Genomic DNA, 21,016 nt, shown 5'->3' on the forward strand with positions numbered 1-21,016 from the left:
TCCTTGAATACTGATCAGTCCACCGATTCAAAGCAGTCATGGAGTCATCCGTTTCCTCTGTCCAATGCGACACCACTTTTGACACCGTGATCTCCCGCTTCAGTTTCTGTTTGTAAGCCGGGAGGAGGAGTACGGCCTGATGGTCTGATTTTCCGAAGTGAGGTCGTTGGATGGAACGGTAGGCATCCTTGACCGCTGTGTAGCAGTGGTCAAGTATATTCAGGCCTCTAGTGGAGCAGGAGACATGTTGGTATAACTTTGGCAGTGCTTTTCTGAGGTTGGCCTGGTTAAAGTCCCCGGCTGCAATGAGCAAAGCCTCCGGATACCTAGTCTCAAGTTCACTGATGTTGGCTACAGTGTGTTCAGAGCACACTCCACGTCCACCTGGGGGGGAAATGTAGACTGCTGTCAGTATGACTGAGGTGAATTCCCGTGGCAGATAATAGGGATGACACTTCACCGACAGGTATTCCAGGTCCGGACTGCAGGAGCTTGTGAGTGCCATTGTGTCCGAGCACCACGCAGTGTTTATCAGTAGGCAGACACCACCTCTCCGCATCTTGCCCGAAGATGCTGTGTGGTCCATCTGATGGATCGAAAATCTCTGCGGTCAGATGGCACAGTCAGGGGTGGCAGGAGAGAGCCAGGTCTCAGTGAAACAGAATACACAGCAGAATGCTTGAACACTACCTCATGACTTTGTTTTTTTTTGCTCTATTTATTTTAAATTAACTATTTAATAGACATATACTTTAAGTTTATTTTGTGTTTTAGTTATTCAAAGTATGTATAAGTCAAAGAATGTATAAATTATACAACCTTGAGATTTGTTTGCTTACAGGCAGTTATAAAGCAAGGAACCTGAAAGACCAGCCCCCAGTGTGCACTGAGAGAGCGAAAAATAAATCATGCAAACAATAGAAGCAAGCACCAACAACAATGGCAATCTGAACCAAACTGAGTCCTTCGATCCAAATCCCCGGGATAGGCCCAAAGCCGTGGTTGGTTTATCATATTAATGGGGCAAATTGCCGCAAAGTCGCAGACATGAAACGCAGCAGCTGAGGGCAGTCTCACAGACTTGGCATTGTGGAGAGAGGAGCTCTGTGTCTCTCTGGGCTGGTGTTTAAATTCTCCAAACAGCAGATTGTACCTCACATTAGGATCTGGGTCCTGCCGTGGCTCATTGCTCTGGGCTTACATTTTGTTACCACTGTTTTCATTATACTGCTGCCATAAAGTTAACAGATTTCACAAATGTCAGTGATATTAAACCTGATTCTGAATACGAGCAATTGCAGAATCAAGTATTTGACCTTGCAATTGTAATGTGTCAAAATTGCATTCTGTTCATTTTGTGCATTTTGTTGCATCATGCAATGTGACTCTTCCCATAAATTGTCACAAGTTTACTTTGGAAAGCACCACACTTGTGGGACAGAGCAGGGATAGCTTTATGATTGTCTTGTTGACAGTTGACTGTGGTGTACCTCAAGGATGTATGCTTATCCCACTGCTCTACTCTCTCTACACCCATGACAGTGTGGCTAGATACAATTCAAATGCCATCTATAAATTTGAGAAATTTGGGAAAAAGTTGTTCCTGAATTGTTGAATGTGTTTTCAGACTTCTGTACCTCCTTCTGTTATAAACTTCTTTCAATCTACCCGATGCAGACACCACGTACTACGGTGAAAGTAACTTTAACTCTTTATTAGCAAGTAACTCGAAAGAACCCTCTCTCGGAGGCTGCTTCGAGGGTCTCTCTCTCTCCTGAAGCAAATACAGTTCTTTTTATATAATGCAGTCACGTACACAGATACATGTGGGTACACCCTCCTTAGTTTCTCTACAGATGAGTATTGTTAACGTTATCAGTCATAAATTGTTCGTATAACAATTTTAATTGCTACTATGTTTGGATACAGACATGCACAAGCCCACCACCCGAAGTCTGCTGCCCGTGGAAATAGTCACTCCCTCTAATTGCTTTTCTTATAGGTGACAAAGAAACACAAGGCGTGATATGTTTTCCCACAGCAAGGCTGCCGTCACCTGCTCAGCTTATCTTATGGGAAAGCATTTGTGCATTTATACTCTTTTTCTCAAGCTCACAGCTGCTATGACCTTTTAAAAATAATAGCCAGGGTCACAAGCAGCCTGCGAGATGTTAACTTCTTAATGTTACATTTTGACAGTAACAACAATTGGCAGAATTACTGATGGTGACAAGGAGGCATACAGGAGTGAGGTAGACCGGCTGGTTGAGAGGCAGCAGCAACCATGCACTTAACATTGTCGTGGTTACTTGAAATGACCTGGAGACAGACAATTCTTCAAGAAAATTAAACCTTTATTTGCAAACAAAGGCTGAGGCAATCAATGAACTTGTCACCGAAAGCCCACCGAGCTCCAGTGTACAGCATTCTTTATAGTAATTTCTTATCTCAGTTACATTTCGGTTTCATCAGCATACCCAATCAAGTTTTAATTGCATATCATCTATATATTAATTAATCGCTCTTGCCTCGCCTGTGGTGCGCCACCATTATATTTCACCCGTTCGCATTGGGGCCTTATTCGTGGCCAAGATTGTTTTCCAGACAACCTCCCTTATATTCCTGCTCGCAGCATCCTGTCCGCCACCGTTATCTCGTACTAAACAAAGGCCGAGTGTAATACATGGGGTACACTTCAGCTAATAGTGCTGCTAACTAAACAGGTGTCCTGTAAGTGCCACAGTATGCAGCTAAGAGAGTAGAAAGTATCTAGTGAAAACAACACATAGCAAAATGTGTCTAGTAAAATAATACATATTAATATTCAGTACCTAGAAGTGATTACATAGTATAGTAAATGGCTAATACATAGTGATTATATTTCAGGTATATATAGTGATTATATTTCAGGTATATATAATGATTATGTCAGGTATATTTCCCAATATAATCAGTAAGATCAACAATTGACTGTGGACTTCAGGAAAGGGAAGTCAAGGGAACACACTCCAGTCCTTATCGAGGAATCAGCAGTGGAAAGGGTGAGCAGTTTCAAGTTTCCGGGTGTCAACACCTCTGTGGGTTTATCCTGGGCCCAAATATATTGATACAACTAGAGCAAAGGCATGATAGCAGTTATATTTGAGGAGACCAGGTATGTCACCAATGACACTCTCAAGTTGTACCATGGAGAGCATTCTAACTGGTTACATCCCTGTCTGGTATGGAGGGGCCACTGCAGCTGTAGAAAGGTGTAATCTCAGCTGTTAATGTTTGGTAACTCCAAAACATTAACTTAAATAAAAGAAAAAGACGTGAGTCCGAAATGTGAGTCTAACTTTTACTTTGAGGCACGTGCGCATTACGTGGTAGCATCATTACGTATGCAATTCATGTAGTTTTACATATAACCCATAATGAATTGCATAAACAAAGAATGCTTAATCAATAACATTTAAATATTACTGAAATATTAATACACAACATCATCATGGGCACTAACCTCCCTAGCATCGAGGACACCTTCAAAAGGCGATGCCTCGAAGGTGAAGGACCCTCATGACTCGGGACCTGCCCACACACACTTGACATTTCAGAAATAACTTCTTCCCTTCCACCATCAGATTTCTGAATGTACAATGTATCATTGAGCACTGCCTCACCTTTTTTCCTCTTTCTGCAATAATTTAATATTTTTAACATCTACTTATTGTAATTTATAGTTATCTTTTATTATTTTACATTGCAATGTACTGCTGTCACAAAACAATGAATTTTCCAGGCACATACCAGTGATATTAAACCTGATTCTGATATTTTCATAATTGTGCATTTCCTGGCCTGAGAAGACGCAGTACATTTTTTAAAATGGGGCATCAATTGATAAGTCATTGAGATGAGAAGGAAGAAGCTGTACATTTTGTGAGATTGCATTCAGCTGCACCTCCTTACTGAGTGTCAACATTCTCTTGAGTGTCTGGTGGTATTCAGGGCTCTGATTTTTCTCCCGACAATTCCTTTGTGTTATCTATGTGGCAAAATGAACCATGATGGATGGATCTGCTGTGGGTATAAAATAAAAAAGTGACTAATCCGAATCACAGAACTCGTTATATCTGTACCCATCTTGAATGTATTTCAGTAAAATAGAAAAATATGCTATATACTGTATTCTTTGCTATTGACAAAGAACACAGGACTTTTACTATTAAGTGAGTCAGTTTGACCTGGGTAGTACTGAATCAGACTAGGATTGCACAGCTGAGCTAGTGCATGTAGTTATGTCCTGTCAGCTGGCCAAACTTTAACCTGAGAAGTAACTCAATAGAGTTGTTTAAGGTTATGAAAATGTTTATGGCTGAAATGGCAAGGGTACTGGTTGGGAAGAATGAACTCTGATTTGTAGGTGTTGTCAAGAAATCAAAAGGAGACATTTTCTTAGAGTGGTGAGAATGGGACTCTTGTGATTAGCATTGATGGATTTAAGGCAGAACTGATGTGTACTTGAGGGAGGAAGAAAGGAAGGGAATGATCTGATGAAGAAAAGTGGTGCTAGGATGTTATTTAAAGCAACAATGAATGGATAATTTAAATGGGTCCATAGCTGCTGTGTATTGCTATATCATTGTTATCAAGTTACTCACTGCTCTTTCCCTCCCTCCCCTCCCTTCTTCTCTTCCCCAGGAAAGCAGCCAGTGAGTGAGTGGGCCAGTGAAGGAGTGGAGATTTGAGGCTTTGACTCGAGATTCTGGCAGTTTTGGCAGTTGGACTGTGCAATCAAGTCAATCAAGATTTGAATAGCTCGGCAGAAAGCTGTTGATTAGACAATCAAGATTTGAATAGCTCAGACTCAGCAGAAAGTAGCTGATTGGGCAATCGAGGTCAGGTGACCAAGCAGTTTGAAAAGCTCAAACAAATAAATAAAGGGTTAACTCAAGCGGAGCGGCCTGTGGAAAGCGGCCAGTGAGTGAGTGGGCGGGCCAGTGAAGGAGTGGAGTTTCAAAAGTTCAGGCGTGTATTGGGTGGCTCATGGCAGCTGAGATCGGCCCTGTGGTTTGTTCATCCTGCAGTATGTGGGAAATCAGGGCTACTTCCATTGTCCCTGATGACTATGTGTGCAGGAAGTGTGTCCAACTGCAGCTTCTGGCAGACCCATGTTGAGTGTCTGGAGCTGTGATTGGATTCATACTGGAGCATCCGCGATGCTGAGAAAGTCGTGAATAGCACGTTCAGGAGTTGGCCACACCGCAGGTAAAGGCTACACAGGCAGAAAGGGAAGGGGCGGCCATTAGACAGCATAGCAGTAGACAGGTAGTGCAGGAGTCCCCGGGGTCATCCCCCTCCTAAACAGATATACTGTTTTGGATACTGTTGGGGGAGATGTCTCATCAGGGGAAGGCAGCAGCAGCCGAGTTCATTGCACCATGGGTGGCTCAGTGGCACAGGAGGGAAGGAAAAGGAGTTGGGAGAGCTATAGTGATAGGGGATTCGATTGTAAGAGGAATAGATACGCGTTTCTGCAGCCGCAAACAAGACTCCAGGATGGTATGTTGCCTCCCTGGTGCACGAGTCAAGGATGTCTGAGTGGCTGCAGGACATTCTGGAATGGGAGGGTGAACAGCCAGTGGTCATGGTGCACATAGGTACCAACGATATAGGTAAAAAATGGGATGAGGTCCTACAAGGTGAATTTAGGGAGTTAGGAGATAAACTAAAAACTAGGACCACAAAGGTAATAATCTCCGGGTTACTACTGGTGCCACATGCTAGCGAGAGTAGAAATAGGATATTTCAGATGAATATGTGGCTTGAAAAATGGTGCAAGGGGAAGGGATTCAAATTTTTAGGGCATTGGAACCAGTTTTGGGGAGGTGGGACTGGTATAAACAGGACGGTCTGCACCTGGGTTGGATTGGAACCAATGTCCTAGGTGGAGCATTTGCTACTGCTGTTCAGGAGGCTTTAAACTAATGTGGCAGGGGTATGAGAACAAGTGCAGAGAGACAGAGGGGTGTAAAATGAGGGTAGAAGCAAAAAGTAGTAAGGTAAAAAGTAAAAGTAGCAGGCAGGCAAATCCAGGGCAAAAAGCAAAAAGAGCCACTTTTCAACATAATTGTATGAGGGCTAAGAGTGTTGTAAAACAAGCGTGAAGGCTTTGTATGTCAATGCGAAGAGTATTCGTAACAAGGTGGATGAATTGAATGTGCAGATAGTTATTAATGAATATGATATAGTTGGGATCACAGAGACATGGCTCCAGGGTGACCAAGGATGGGAGCTCAACATCCAGGGATATTCAATATTCCGGAGGGATAGACAGGAAAGAAAAGGGTGGGGTAGCATTGCTGGTTAGAGAAGAGATTAATGCAATAGAAAGGAAGGACATTAGCCTGGAGGATGTGGAATCGATATGGGTAGAGCTGCATAACAAAAACGCTGGTGGGAGTTGTGTACAGGCCACCTAACAGTAGTAAGTGAGGTTGGGGATGGCATTAAACAGGAAATTAGAATTGTGTGCAATAAAGGAACAGTAGTTATAATGGGTGACTTCAATTTACATATAGATTGGGTGGACCAAATTGGTAAGGGTGCTGAGGAAGAGGATTTCTTGGAATGTATGCGGGATGGTTTTCTGAACCAACATGTTGAGGAACCAACTAGAGAGCAGGCCATTCTAGATTGGGTATTGAGCAATGAGGAAGGGTTAGTTAGCAATCTTGTCGTGTGAGGCCCCTTGGGTAAGAGTGACCATAATATGGTGGAATTCTTCATTAAGATGGAGAGTGACATAGTTAATTCAGAAACAAAGGTTCTGAACTTGAAGGGTAACTTTGAAGATATGAGACGTGAATTAGCTAAGATAGACTGGTACTTACAAATGATACTTAAAGGGTTGACGGTGGATACGCAATGGCAAGAATTTAAAGATCGCATGGATGAACTACAACAATTATTCATCCCAGTCTGGCAAAAGAATAAACCAGGGAAGGTAGTGCACCCGTGGCTGACAAGGGAAATTAGGGATAGTATCAAGTCCAAAGAAGAAGCATATAGATTAGCAAAAAAAAGTGGCATACCTGAGGACTGGGAGAAATTCAGAGACCAGCAGAGGAGGACAAAGGGCTTAATTAGGAAAGGGAAAAAAGATTGAGAGAAAGCTGGCAGGGAACATAAAAATTGACTGTAAAAGCTTTTATAGATAAATGAAAAGAAAAAGATTGGTCAAGACAAATGTAGGTTCTTTACAGTCAGAAATAGGTGAAATGATCATAGGGAACAAAGACATGGCAGATCAATTGAATAACTACTTTGGTTCTGTCTTCACTAAGGAGGACATAAATAATCTTCCGGAAATAGTAAGGGACCGAGGGTCTAGTGAGATGGAGGAACTGAGGGAAATACATGTTAGTAGGAAAGTGGTGTTAGGTAAATTAAAGGGATTAAAGGCAGATAAATCCCCAGGGCCAGATGGTCTGCATCCCAAGAAATAGTGGATGCATTAGTGATAATTTTTCAAAACTCCTTAGATTCTGGATTAGTTCCTGAGGATTGGAGGGTGGTTAATGTAACCCCACTTTTTAAAAAAGGAGGGAGAGAAACCGGGGAATTATAGACCGGTTAGTCTGACATTGGTGGTGGGGAAAATGCTAGAGTCGGTTATCAAAGATGTGATAACAGCACATTTGGAAAGAGGTGAAATCATCGGACAAAGTCAGCATGGATTTGTGAAAGGAAAATCATGTCTGACGAATCTTATAGAATTTTTTGAAGATGTGACTAGTAGAGTGGATAGGGGAGAGCCAGTGGATGTGGTATATTTAGATTTTCAAAAGGCTTTTGACAAAGTCCCACACAGGAGATTAGTGTGCAAACTTAAAGCACACGGTAATGGGGGTATGGTATTGACGTGGATAGAGAATTGTTTGGCAGACAGGAAGCAAAGAGTGGGAGTAAACGGGACCTTTTCAGAATGGCGGGCAGTGACTAGTGGGGTACCGCAAGGCTCAGTGCTGGGACCCCAGTTGTTTACAAAATACATTAATGATTTAGACGAGAGAATTAAATGCAGCATCTCCAAGTTTGCGGATGACACAAAGCTGGGCGGTGGTGTTAGCTGTGAGGAGGATGCTAAGAGGATGTAGGGTGACTTGGATAGGTTAGGTGAGTGGGCAAATTCATGGCAGATGCAATTTAATGTGGATAAATGTGAAGTTATCCACTTTGGTTGCAAGAACAGGAAAACAGATTATTATCTGAACAGTGGCCGATTAGGATAAGGGGAGATGCAACGAGACCTGGGTGTCATTGTATACCAGTCATTGAAGGTGGGCATGTAGGTACAGCAGGCAGTGAAAAAGGCAAATGGTATGTTGGCATTCATAGCAAAAGTACAGGAGCAGGGAGGTTCTACTGCAGTTGTACAAGGCCTTGGTGAGACCGCACCTAGAATATTGTGTGCAGTTTTGGTCCCCTAATCTGAGGAAAGACATTCTTGCCATAGAGGGAGTACAGAGAAGGTTCACCAGATTGATTCCTGGGATGGCAGGACTTTCATATGAAGAAAGACTGGATCGACTAGGCTTATACTCACTGGAATTTAGAAGATTGAGGGGGGATCTTATTGAAATGTATAAAATTCTAAAGGGATTGGACAGGCTAGATGCAGGAAGATTGTTTCCGATGTTGAAGTCCAGAATGAGGGGTCACAGTTTAAGGATAAAGGGGAAGCCTTTTAGGACCGAGATGAGGAAAAACTTCTTCACACAGGGAGTGGTGAATCTGTGGAATTCTCTGCCACAGGAAACAGTTGAGGCCGGTTCATTGGCTACATTTAAAAGGAAGTTGGATATGGCCCTTGTGGCTAAAGGGATCGGGGGTATGGAGAGAAAGCAGGTACAGGGTTCTGAGTTGGATGATCAGCCATGATCATACTGAATGGCGGTGCAGGCTCGAAGGGCCGAATGGCCTACTCCTGCACCTATTTTCTATGTTTCTGTGACTGATGACTGTGTATCATAGAGTGCAGTTTGGAGGAATTTGCTGAGCACCGAAATTAGCCAAAGTAGGGAGAGTGATGCTGCTTGTTACTTAAAATAAAATGCACAGCTAAATTATTGTTTAATCAATAACTTAAACTTGTAGCAGGCCTACCAGACTCAAAAACAGTAGCTTTCCCCGAGCAGTAAGGCTGACCATCACCTCCTCCCACTAACCCACTCCTCTGTACCTCCACTACTTTATCATTTCCTGTCAGTCACCTTGTGCACAGACAACCCTGTGCCTAGCGTCACTTTATGGACAACTAATCAATCTGTGTGTAGATACCTTATGTATTTTTACTATATTTTATATGCTAACTTATGCTTTTATATTTATTGTATTTTTTTATTGTGTTCTTTATCTTATTGTGGTTATTTTTGTGCTGCATTGGATCCGGAGTCACACTTAATTTGTTCTTCTTTGCACTTGTGTACTGGAAATGACATTAAACAATCTTGAATCTAAACTGTGAAGCTAAGGTAATTGAAGAAATATTTGATTCATTCAAGTTGGTACAGAGAAGTGAGACAAAGTTTTTTCAGATTATGGATTTGACAGCTGAGGCCCAAGGCCAGCATTTCTTGTGTCATATAAAAACTTCACTTGCCCCTTGGAAACTGTTCAGCAATACCTCTATGTAGTAATACCTCTGATCTAACTTGCTCAGGTTTTAAACTTGAAGGACACCTGGTGATGTTAGTGAGGGTAGGAGCTTCCTGGATTGAGTTTCAGGAGGTAGCCACTCTGCAGCTGGACAGTGTTTGGGATAGAAAGTGTGAAGTGGTTTGCAATTGACTTTACTTTGATCCCATGATTCTGAGGCACCTGAAAGGGCAGAAGGAGCAAGAAGCCTAAATGTGGGTGCAACTTGCAAACAGATACTCAACATTAAGAACTGGTGGAAGTGATGTCTTGAAAGAATACCATCCAGAGCACAATTTTATGATTTAGTGGGTTGTACAGCAGAACCACCAAACATAGAAATGTGATAAACATAGGAGATTCTGTATGTTCGTGGGTGCTAGGTAACCTTTGTTACATTCTTGTTTGCATGTCTTCTTGGTGCCAGGGTAACCTCTATGTTTAAAATGGTGCGGAGTATTGTAGGGAATCAGAGTGGGATATGCATATCCAGGCTGTGGTACAAGGCACTAACTCTAACAAAAGTAGAAGACTGCAATAAACTCTGTAGGTGGACGTTAAGGAAAGGGTGTTGAGAAATAGGACCTCAAAGTTGGTCACCTCTGGATGACTCTTGCCACTAAATGTGAGTGGATACAGAAATCTGAAGATAGTTGATGAATACTTGTTGGAAGGTTGGTGCAAGACAGAAGATTCGATATAGGGTGTTGGGGCCAGTTCTGGAGCAGGTACACCTGTGGAGCTTAAATGTTTGTGAAACAATGTTCTGTGAATAGATTTAATGACACTGTGGAGGGGAAGGTTAATCTAATTTGGGGTGACTGGTGTACCTGGGCTGTTACACTGGGGGGGGGGGGAAGAAAAACAAAAATTCCAGAGCTTTGTGAAGGATGAATAGCATTTGTGAGAAATGTAGTTTTACATGGAACTCCTTGTTCTGGTTGTAAGATGTACATAAATGCATAGCACTTGTGAAGGGGATTGGAGAGATGCAGGTATAATTAGTTATGTGGGATTCTGTTGTGACATTTAGGGAAAACAAGAATAAAGCAGGACAAGATTGTGTATTAAATGTTTCTAGATCATGTTGATGCAAGAGGATGAGGAAGGAAGAAGCGAGGGAGTGCAGGGTGGTGAATACAATGATTAAGGAGAATACAGTGAATTCTGGTTAATCAGGGCAGCTACTTACTTGGAACAACTCTTAATGAACGAAGACTAATAGAGAAAATAGTTGGGATTTCCCTTCTTTCTTTGGGACACTATGCCACTTAATTGGGGCTGGAGACTGTTGCTGAACAGGTTCTAACCAGCATCAGTAGCTTGCACTTGCGTAGCCATTAGACACAACACTGTGCTTCAAACGGGCAGTTTTTAAATAGCATCAGTTGCGTGTGTATTCAAAATGCAGCAACTTTTGTCACTGATAGTTGGCAAGGAATAAGCATTAAGACAATTCAGGACTGGGAAGGGGAAGTTGAGGGAACATACTCCAGTCCTCATCGAGGAATCAGCAATGGAAAGGGTGAGCAGTTTCAAGTTCTCGGGTGTCAACACCTGTGAGGGTCTATCTTGGGCCCAAATATATTGATACAACTAGAGCAAAGGCATGATAGCAGCTATAGTTGAGGAGACCAGGTATGTCACCAAAGACACTCTCAAATTGTACCATAGAGAGCATTCTAACTGGTTGCATCCCTGTCTGGTAAGGAGGCGCCACTGCAGCTGATAGTGTATATAGTATTGATAGTGTTCAGATTTGTTCTGTGTTTCATTTAAATGCATAATTTGTTACTCAGTTTGTCTTTTTTTAAATACCTTTTTAACTGTTTCTATGAAACTTTGGCTAATTGGGGTAGCTATTAATTGGGCTAAAATGTACTGGTCTCAATGTGTCCCAATTAACAGGACAGTTGCAGTCCTGGAGAAAGAAGATATCTTGAAAAGATCAAGGACTGTGTCTGTTTGCTTGGAGTCATATTAAAGGTGCCATTGTACCTTTTACTGTATCTCCCTACCATCCTCCTCTTCTGTCACCTAATTCTCCAAAACTTCCATCACCTCCAATGGGATCCCACCACCAAGCACATCCTCCTCCTCCCCCCCCCCCTCCACTTTCTGCTTTCCTCAGGGATCACTGGATCACTCCTTATGAAAGTCCCCAACTCCCTTGTCCATTCATCCCTCCCCACTGATATCCCTCCTGGCACTTTTTCTTGCAAATGGAACAAGTGTTACACCTGCCCCTAAACCACCTCCCTCACTACCATCCAAGGCCCGAAACAGTCCTGCTAGGTGAGACAACACTTCACCTGTGAGTCTGTTGGGGTTATTTAATGTGTTCATTGCTCCCGGTGTGGCTTCCTGTACATTAGTGAGACCCAATGTAGATTGGGAGACTGCTTTACCAAGCATCTATGCTCCATCTGCCAGAACAGGTGGGATCTCCCAGTGGCCACCCATTTTAATTCCACTTCCCATTCCCATTTCAATAGGTCCACCTATGGCCTCCTCCACTGTTGTGATGAGGCCACTCTTAGGTTGAAGTAACAACACCTTGTATTCTGTTTGGGTAGCCTCCAACTTTTTTGGCATGAACATTGATTTCTCAAACTTACAGTAATGCCCCCTAAACCGTGCCCCCTCTATTTCCCATCCCCTTTTCCCTCTCTCATCTCATGTCCTTGCCTGCCCGTCACCTCCCTCTGATGCTCCTTCCCTCTTTTTCTTTCTTCCATGCCTTCTGTCTCTTTCACTAATTCCCAGCTCTTTACTTCATCCCTCCCCCTCCAGGTTTCACCTTTCTCCTGGTGGTTCTCTCTCCACCCTCCTTCCTTTTAAAATCTACTCCTCAGCTTTTCTTCAATTCTACTGAAGGGTTTCAGCCTGAAACATCGACTATACTTTTTCCATAGATGCTGCCTGGCCTGCTGAGTTCCTCCAGCATTTTGTGTGTTGCTCAGATTTCCAGCATCTGCATATTTTCTCTTGTTTGTATCATTATCTTATCTGTTTTTTTTACCATGGAGAAAGACACAATAATAAAAAATACTTTAATGATCCTGAGTGGGAAATTCTTTTGTTACACCAACATTTAAAAACACACTGAGCAAAGTGCAGACTTTACTAATAATAAAGTACAGAATAATATACACAATTTACCAATGTGCAATAATTTGCAATAATAATGTATGAAATAATAAACAGACTACTGTACTAGGATGTGTGCTCTCCTGTCACACAGAGATGATCTGTTGTATATGCTTATTGCATGTGGTAGGAAATATTTCCTGTAACAATCCTTGTGACAGCAGAGCTGAATGAGTATTTTCAAAAAGGTCCTCTGCTTGCTTATTCAGTAGGTTATGCAGAGGATGTGCCAGATTGTTTATAATGGATTACAGTATGTTTATTGACCTCCTCTCCACCACTAACTCAAGAGAGTCTGGATTGTAGCCAAGGACAAATCCAACTTTTTTGAGTTTATTTAGTCTTTTTGCATCACCAGCACCGATTCTGCTCCCCCAGCATAAAGCTGCAAATAAGACTGCACTAGCTACAACAGACTGGTAAAAGATCTTCAACATCTTGCTGCACACATTGAAAGATCTCAGCTGCCTTAGAAAATAGTCTGCTCATCCCCTTCTTGTAAACAGCCTTGGTGTTGGTTTTCCAGTCAAGTCTGGAAACAGATGAACACCCAAGTGTTTGTACTCCTCCACCACCACAACTTCTTTTCACAGAACGTATACAGGACTCGCCACAGTCCTCTTCCTCCTAATATCAATCACCATCTCCCTGGTTTTGGCCATATTCAGGAGTAGGTGATTCCTCCTGCACCCCTCCATAAACTAGTCCACCAGTCCTCTGTCCTCTGACTCCTGCCCATCTCTGATACACCCATCCACTCCAGAGTCATCAGTGACAAGGCTCAGATTTGTACTGAAAGTCTGAGGTGTACAGTGTGAACAGAAACGGAGACAGGACAGTCACTTGTGGCATGGATACCAGAGATCAGATGTATCCTGGGATACGGTGGGAAGCCAGAAAACAAATTGTGGTGATATTTGTATCATCAGTAACTATGGGTGAGGTACCAGAAGACTGAAGGTTAGCTAGTGTAGTGTCTTTACTTGGGAAAGGCTATAAGGAAAAGTCTTTGAACTACAGCTTAGTGAGCCCAATATCAACGGTTGGTATTGGAGGGATTCTGAGTGATGGGATCTACATGTGTTTGGAAAGGTAGAAACTGATTAGGGATGGTTAGCATGTCCTTGTATGTGGTAAATTGTCCACCTCAAATTTAGGTGATTTTGTTTTTGGAAGAGGTGATTAATGAGGAAAGTGGGTTTTAGTAAGGCTTTTGACAAGATACTGCACAGTAGGCTGGTCAGGAAAATTTAGATCACATGATCCAGGACAAGCTAGCCAATGAGATGCAAAATTGTCTTGGTGGTAGGTTGGTGGAGACCTATAACTAGCAGTGTGCCACAGGGATTGGTGTTGGGACCTCTGTTTGACATTTATATTCATAATTTGGATGAGAATATAGACAGTGTGATTAAGTTTATGATGACACTAAAATTGGTGCTGTAGTGGACAGTGGAGATGGTTATCTAACATTAGAACAGGATCTTGATCAATATAATGATCTGAAGAAAGTCAGATAGTTTGAGGTGAATGTGAGGTGTTGCATTTTGCTAAGACATACCAGTGCAGGATTTATGCAGTAAATGGCTGGACTCCATAGAGTGTTTATGAAACAGAACTAGGAGTATATGTACATAGTTCTTTAAAAATGACAAAGCAGGTGACAGTGGTGAAGGAGGAGTTTGGCACACTTGCCTTATCATTCAGAATTTTGAGTACAGGAATTGCGATGTCATGTTACAGCTGTGCAAGACGTTGGCAAGTTCATATTTCTGGGTGTCCTGCTGTGGGAAGGATGCCATTATACTGGAGAGGGTGAATTTAAAAAAAAATCTAAAGCATGATACCAGAACTGAAGGGTTTGGGTAATAGGGAGAGGTTGGTTATGGTAGGAATTTCCTCATTAGAGCCCAGGAGCCAGAGGGATGACCTTCAAGGTTTATAAAATAATCTGGTTGCACCTTGTCTATGACCCTCCTTTTCCCCAGAGTAGAGCAGTTTGAACAGAAGGGGTCAGCTTATCATAAAGTTTGAAGCCCTTGGAGTATGAAAGGCAATACTAGTAGTCTGGATAAAAAATTTGATTAGTGACAAGGAACAGAATGGAAGTGAATATTCTTTGGATTGGGTGAAATTTGAGGTATTCGTGAGTGTTGGGGTCGCTGCTTTTGTCAATATATTTATTAAAGTCTTGGATTTGAGTATACAAGGCACATTTCAAGAATCTAGTCCATGTAAAATTTGGAAGAGTGTTGAAGTTTGAAGATAGAAACCAGAATTTAAAGGAATTGAAGGCAGGTTAGAGAAATAGCCATAGAAAATATCCTTTCATGATACATCACAGGTTGGAATGGGAATTGCTGTGCTCCAGCCCGTTTTTAAAAAAAATCTACAGAGAGCCTCTCTTTCATGGTCTTTGTCTACACCTTTTGCTGCCTTAGAAAAACAGCTAACATAAAGACTCCATTCTCTCTTCCGCCCTCGCACTAGGTAAGCCACCAGGCTCACGGGCGGATATTATCCTGTGTTATGAGACTATTGAACAGTCCCCATGTATGATGAGGTGGACTCTTGATTTCACAATCTCCGTCACCGGGACCTTGCACTGTATTGTCTGCCTGCACTGCAGTTCCTCTGTAACTAACTTTATTCTGTATTCTGTTACTGTTTTTCCCTTCTACTATCTCAATGTGTTCATGTGATGAAATGATCTATATGGGTAGAAGTAAAACAAACATTTCTCATTGTACTTTGATACATGTGACAATAAATCAATTTATGAAACTTAATGTAAAAAATGAAGTTTTGGTGGAGTGAATGAAGAGGGAAAAATAGTGGCAGAATTCTGTAAGGGTATCAGTAAAGAGAGATCTGGGGTGTTATGGCTATAAATTATTGAAAGTGGCAGGGCATATTGGAAGAGTGATTTTAAAGTGTCTCAGAATTCTGGACTTTATAAATGGAGGCAAAAAGTACAAGAGTGAGGAGGTCATGATGAATCTTAGCAAGGAGTATGCTGTGGAAGGGTGCTTTCCTTCAAAAGAAAAAAAATGGAGTCCTTCCAGAGGTTTCAGAAGTGATTCATTACTATTATTCCAGGGATGAGGGGATTCAGGAGAAACTGGTGGCTCTTGCTGGGGGGGCGGGGGGGGGCAGAGTTTGAGGGGATCTGACAAAGACAATTAAACTCATGAAGTCCAGACAAATAAATTAAGAGGGTGTTGAATGAAGGTTACAGAATAAAGGCAAAGTGCCTTTAGTAGTACTACTGAACACAGTAAGTGGTTAGGATCAATTCTGTACTGTCATGGGGAAGAGATTGTGTTGAGTATGGGGTGGGTAAATAACTGAGGAGGAAACATTGCAGCAGCTGTTGGGAAGAAGGGATAGAAGAGATTATCTGAATTGTTCTTGCTTTGAATTGGCACAGGCACATCCTAGCTGAATACTACATATACTTTCCCTGATTCTAAGATCCGATTGGGCTCAGTTGGTGAATAGCTTTAAAAGAGTACTGAATGGGCTACATGGTGTGAAATATATCCCTTTCCTCAGATAAGGCAAAGTACATTTCAGTGTGGGCTGATAACTTTGCAGAGAAAGAAGAAAACTTAGCACAAAAATACAGCTGCAGATGCTGTGGATCAAAAAATATGAACACAACGCTGGAAGGACTTAGCAGGTCAGGCAGCATCCGTGAGAAAAGAGTAGCCAACGTTTTGGGCCGAGACCCTTCATCAGGAATGGGGGGGGGGGGGGAGAGAGGACCAAAACCCAGTAATAGAGATAGGGGAGGGGGGAGGGCCTAGAGGCGCCAGGTGGAAAACCAATCAGAGGAAAGAGAAAGGGGGGAGGGGAGGGGATAAGCATGAAAGAACTGTAGAGATAAAGAAGCAGAAAGTTGAAAGGGGAGCGAGGCAGAGAGGGACCAGGGGGAGGGGGAGGGAATTACTGGAAATTGGAGAATGCAATGTTCATACCACCAGGCTGGAGGCTACCCAGACGGTAGATGAGGTGTTGCTCCTCCAACCTGAGTTTGGCCTCATCATGGCAGTAGAGGAGGCCATGTATGGACATATCTAGATGGGAATGAGAGGCAGAGTTGAAGTGGGTGACAACCAGGAGATCCTGTCTATTGTGACGGACAGAGTGTAGGTGCTCGACAAAGCAGTCCCCCAATCTGCGTCGGGTCTGACCGATGTAGAGGAGTCCGCACCAGGAGCACCGGGTGCAATAGACGACTCCAGCAGACTTGCAGGTGAAGTGTTGCCTCACCTGGAAGGACTGTCTGGGACCCGGAATGGTGGTAAGGGGGGAGGTGTGGGGACAGGTGTAGCATTTGCGCTTGCAGGGATAAGTGCCAGGTGGGAGTTCTGTGGGGAGGGACGTGTGGACCAAGTAGTCGCGAAGGGAACGATCCCTGCGAAAAGCTGAGAGGGGCAGGGAGGAAAAGATGTGCTCGGTGATGGCGTCCTGTTGAAGGTGGCGGAAGTTGCGGAGGATAATGTGTTGGATCCGGAGGCTGGTGGGGTGGTAGATGAGGACAAGGGGAACCCTGTCCCTGTTTTGGTGACGGGAGGATGGGTTGAGGGCTGAAGTGCGGGAAGTGGAGGAGATACAGGTGAGGGCATCTTTGATGACGCCAGAAGGGAAACCACGAAAACAAGGAAAAACTTAGCAATTTGAGTCAACCCAGGATTTAGAGTAACAAACTTTGGTGGAGAGAGATGACCTGCATGGTTTGAGGGATATAGTTAGCTGTACATTTTCTAGCTGAACTGTCAAGAAAGAACTTTCAGAAAGAGCAGAATGTCTCCTTGTAGCAATAAATTTGATTTGGCTAAATCTTGAAAGATGTCAGAAGACTGGCTTGTGAAGACTTGGAAATACGTGTGATATTTGGCAGTGCATTATTTAACTCTGTTTCCACAAATCTGGACGCTTTTGGGGATAATGTGTCTTGTGTATTAAGTAGTGACTGAAAACATTTTAATAACTAGAATAAAGTATATGCTTTAAATTATTTGAGCCTTGGAGTTTGAAGAATAGTGAGTGAATATTGGTATTATCATCACAATGAAGAAGTTTTATTGCTTATAAAATTTTATTCTTATTATTATTTAAAATTATAAAGTTTTATTAATACTTCCGGGGCACCTAGGGGCAGCTTGTGTAGCAGCAGAACTCTCAATGGACACAGTTAAATATTCTCGTTTCAGCCTGATACATTTAAAAAGCACACCTGCTTCCAAGGTCAGTACAGCCAACAAAGATGTTTTAATGCATTTAAACGAATTAACGCTGCTTAAAACTGATGGAAACAATGCCAGTTGTAGACAGATTTGTCCTCATAGGATTTCACGTGAGAAGCATGGCTGCAGATCAGAGATATGTGCATTTAAGGAAACTGGGAATTAAACTCCCAATACTGACCATCTTGCTGGCAAACATGCAATCTCTGGTGAATAAAATCGATGATCTCAGAGCTAGGGTGCTGAATCAGAGGGACATTAGGACCAAGTGTGTCCTTTGTTTCACGGCATCCTAGTTAAACTCTTCTGTACCGGATGCAGCGATTCAGATTGGTGGGTTCACTATACACTATCAGGATAGATCTGTAGAGACTCTCAAAAGCAGAGGTGGAGGAGTATACCTCAGGATCAACTCTTATTGGTGCAGAAATGTATCAGTGCTATCCTAATTCTGCTCACCAGACCTGGAATATCTAGCAGTTAAGTGCCGTCCTTTTTACCTACTGCAAGAGATTTCTGGGGTCATTTTGGTAGCTGGTTACATTCCACCTCAGGCCAATGCCAATCAGGCTTTAAGGTGATGTGAGCAATGGGATCAACTTGCACGAAGCAGTGCACCCTTACACCTTCATCATAGTTTTGGGGGATTTTAACCAGGCCAGTCTTTAAAAAAAAAATCACTAAGCAATTACCATCAACAGATCACTTGCAATACCAGAGGAAACAACACACTGGACCATTGTTACACCACCATCAAGAATGCCTACCATGCTATTCCACGCCCTCACTTCGGGAAGTCTGATCACCTGGCTGTACTTCTACTCCCTGAGTATAGGCAGAGACTGAAGACTGCAGCACCAATACTGAGGATCAAGAAGGTATGGACAAGGGAAGCACAGGAGCACTTACAGGACTGTCGAAGGGTCTCGGCCTGAAACGTCGACAGTGCTTCTCCTTATTGATGCTGCCTGGCGTGCTGTGTTCCACCAGCATTTTGTGTGTGTTGTTTGAATTTCCAGCATCTGCAGATTTCCTTGTGTTTGCGCTTACAGGACTTTTTTTTTAATTAGTTTTTTTTTATACATTTTCTACATCACTACAGATAAAAAAAAAACCCCAGATCAAAATGAAGAACATTAATACAGTGCAAAAATAAACATACAATAATAATATAATACAAAAAAAATAATTGAGAAAGCACCCAAATTGAAGACATGTAAAATTAGTATCCTCCCCAAGCCCCGCAAAAAAAAACTCCAGACCAACCACAACACAATATAGAGAATATAAATCAGGACAATCAAACCCCCAAACTGTGAATACACTTAGCAACAGAAGATATTAATGCCTACTACCAAAAAAAGAACTGAAAGCAAGGGACCGAGAAAAAAAAACCTTAGTTAAGAGGAAGGTTATGAAAGTACTCAATAAAAGGTCCCCAGACCTTATGGAACTTTATATCCGAATTAAGAACTGAATAATGAATTTTTTCAAGGTCTAAGCAGGACATAATATCGTTAAGCCATTGAGCATGCGTGGGCAGGGCAACATCTCTGTATCTAAGGAGGATTAAACATCTAGCCAGGAGAGAAGCAAAAGATAATATTCAACACTTAGTCGAACTCAGACGTAAATCTGTCTCACCCAAAAAACCGAACAAAGCAATTAAAGGGTTAGGTTCTAGGTGGTGATTCAGAATATATGATAATGTTATGAAGACATTTTTCCAAAATTTCTCCAAGCTAGGACAAAACCAGTACATATGAATAAGAGAGGCCTCGCCCCTTTTGCATTTATCACAAAGAGGACTGATGTTAGGGTAAAATCGAGATAATTTAGATTTAGACATGAACTATGAACAATCTTAAACTGTAAAAGGCAATGGCGAGCACAAAGAGAGGTTGAATTAACCGAATTGAGAATCGAGTCCCAAGTCTCATCAGATAAGGAGGTATTTAAATCATGCTCCCAAGCTATTTTAATTTTATCCACAGGGGCACGTCGTAGGGCTGCTAATTTATCACAAATAAATGATATTAAACCTTTACCTAGTGGATTAATAGAAAGAAATAAATCCATAACATTTTTCTCAGGCATTTCAGGGAAGTTAGGAATTAAAGGATTAATAAAGTGTCTAATTTGGAGATATCTAAAAAAAATGAGCATTGGGCAGATTGAACTTAGCAAAGAGCTGTTGAAAAGATGCGAAGCGATTATCAATAAAGAGATCTTCAAAATGTCTAATGCCCTTCCTATACCAATCATGGAATGCTGAATCATACGTAGTAGGTAAAAAAAAAGGTGATTATGTAAGATAGGGCTAGAAAAGGAAAAACCATGGAAACCATAAAATTTCCTAAACTGAGCCCATATACGCAAAGTGTGTCTAACAAGAGGATTAACAATTAATCTGGACAAACTACTAGGGCAGGGGTCAGCAACCTTTACCACTGAAAGAGCCACTTGGACCCGTTTCCCACAGAAAAGAAAACACTGGGAGCCGCAAAACCCGTTTGACATTTAAAATGAAATAACACTGCATACAACGTTTTTTTTGCCTTTATGCTATGTATAAACAAACTATAATGTGTTGCATTTATGAAATTGATGAACTCCTGCAGAGAAAACGAAATTACATTTCTGCATGCAACAAAAACATTTTGAACTCCGAAAAAAAGACGTTGGGTTGAAGGTTACTTTTAAGTAAAATACTCAATGTCTATTTGAGTCCTTCTTGTATTTATGAAAAACGCCAAACTTAAATTTGCCGCCAGCAGCAAACCAAAAATAACATCAGCCAGCTGTCAGCCTGAAAAATAAAAGGACTATTTCACTGAACAATGAATAAATATGAATATACATAAAATAATAGGCAATTAAAATATTTATCATACTTGGTTAATGGGATTTCTGCTCCTGGACCTCAGCGCACA

The 21,016-nt window shown here is 42.0% G+C and overlaps 1 protein-coding gene across 9 annotated transcripts in view; it reads left to right on the top strand.

The window, feature by feature from the left end:
- Window positions 1–21,016, top strand: part of disp1 (dispatched homolog 1 (Drosophila)) — a 476,889-nt gene that overhangs the window by 18,904 nt on the left and 436,969 nt on the right. The gene's annotated exons all lie outside the window — the stretch shown is intronic.

Source organism: Hypanus sabinus, chromosome 10, assembly GCF_030144855.1.
Source record: "Hypanus sabinus isolate sHypSab1 chromosome 10, sHypSab1.hap1, whole genome shotgun sequence".
In the NCBI taxonomy this organism is placed as follows: Eukaryota; Metazoa; Chordata; class Chondrichthyes; order Myliobatiformes; family Dasyatidae; genus Hypanus; species Hypanus sabinus.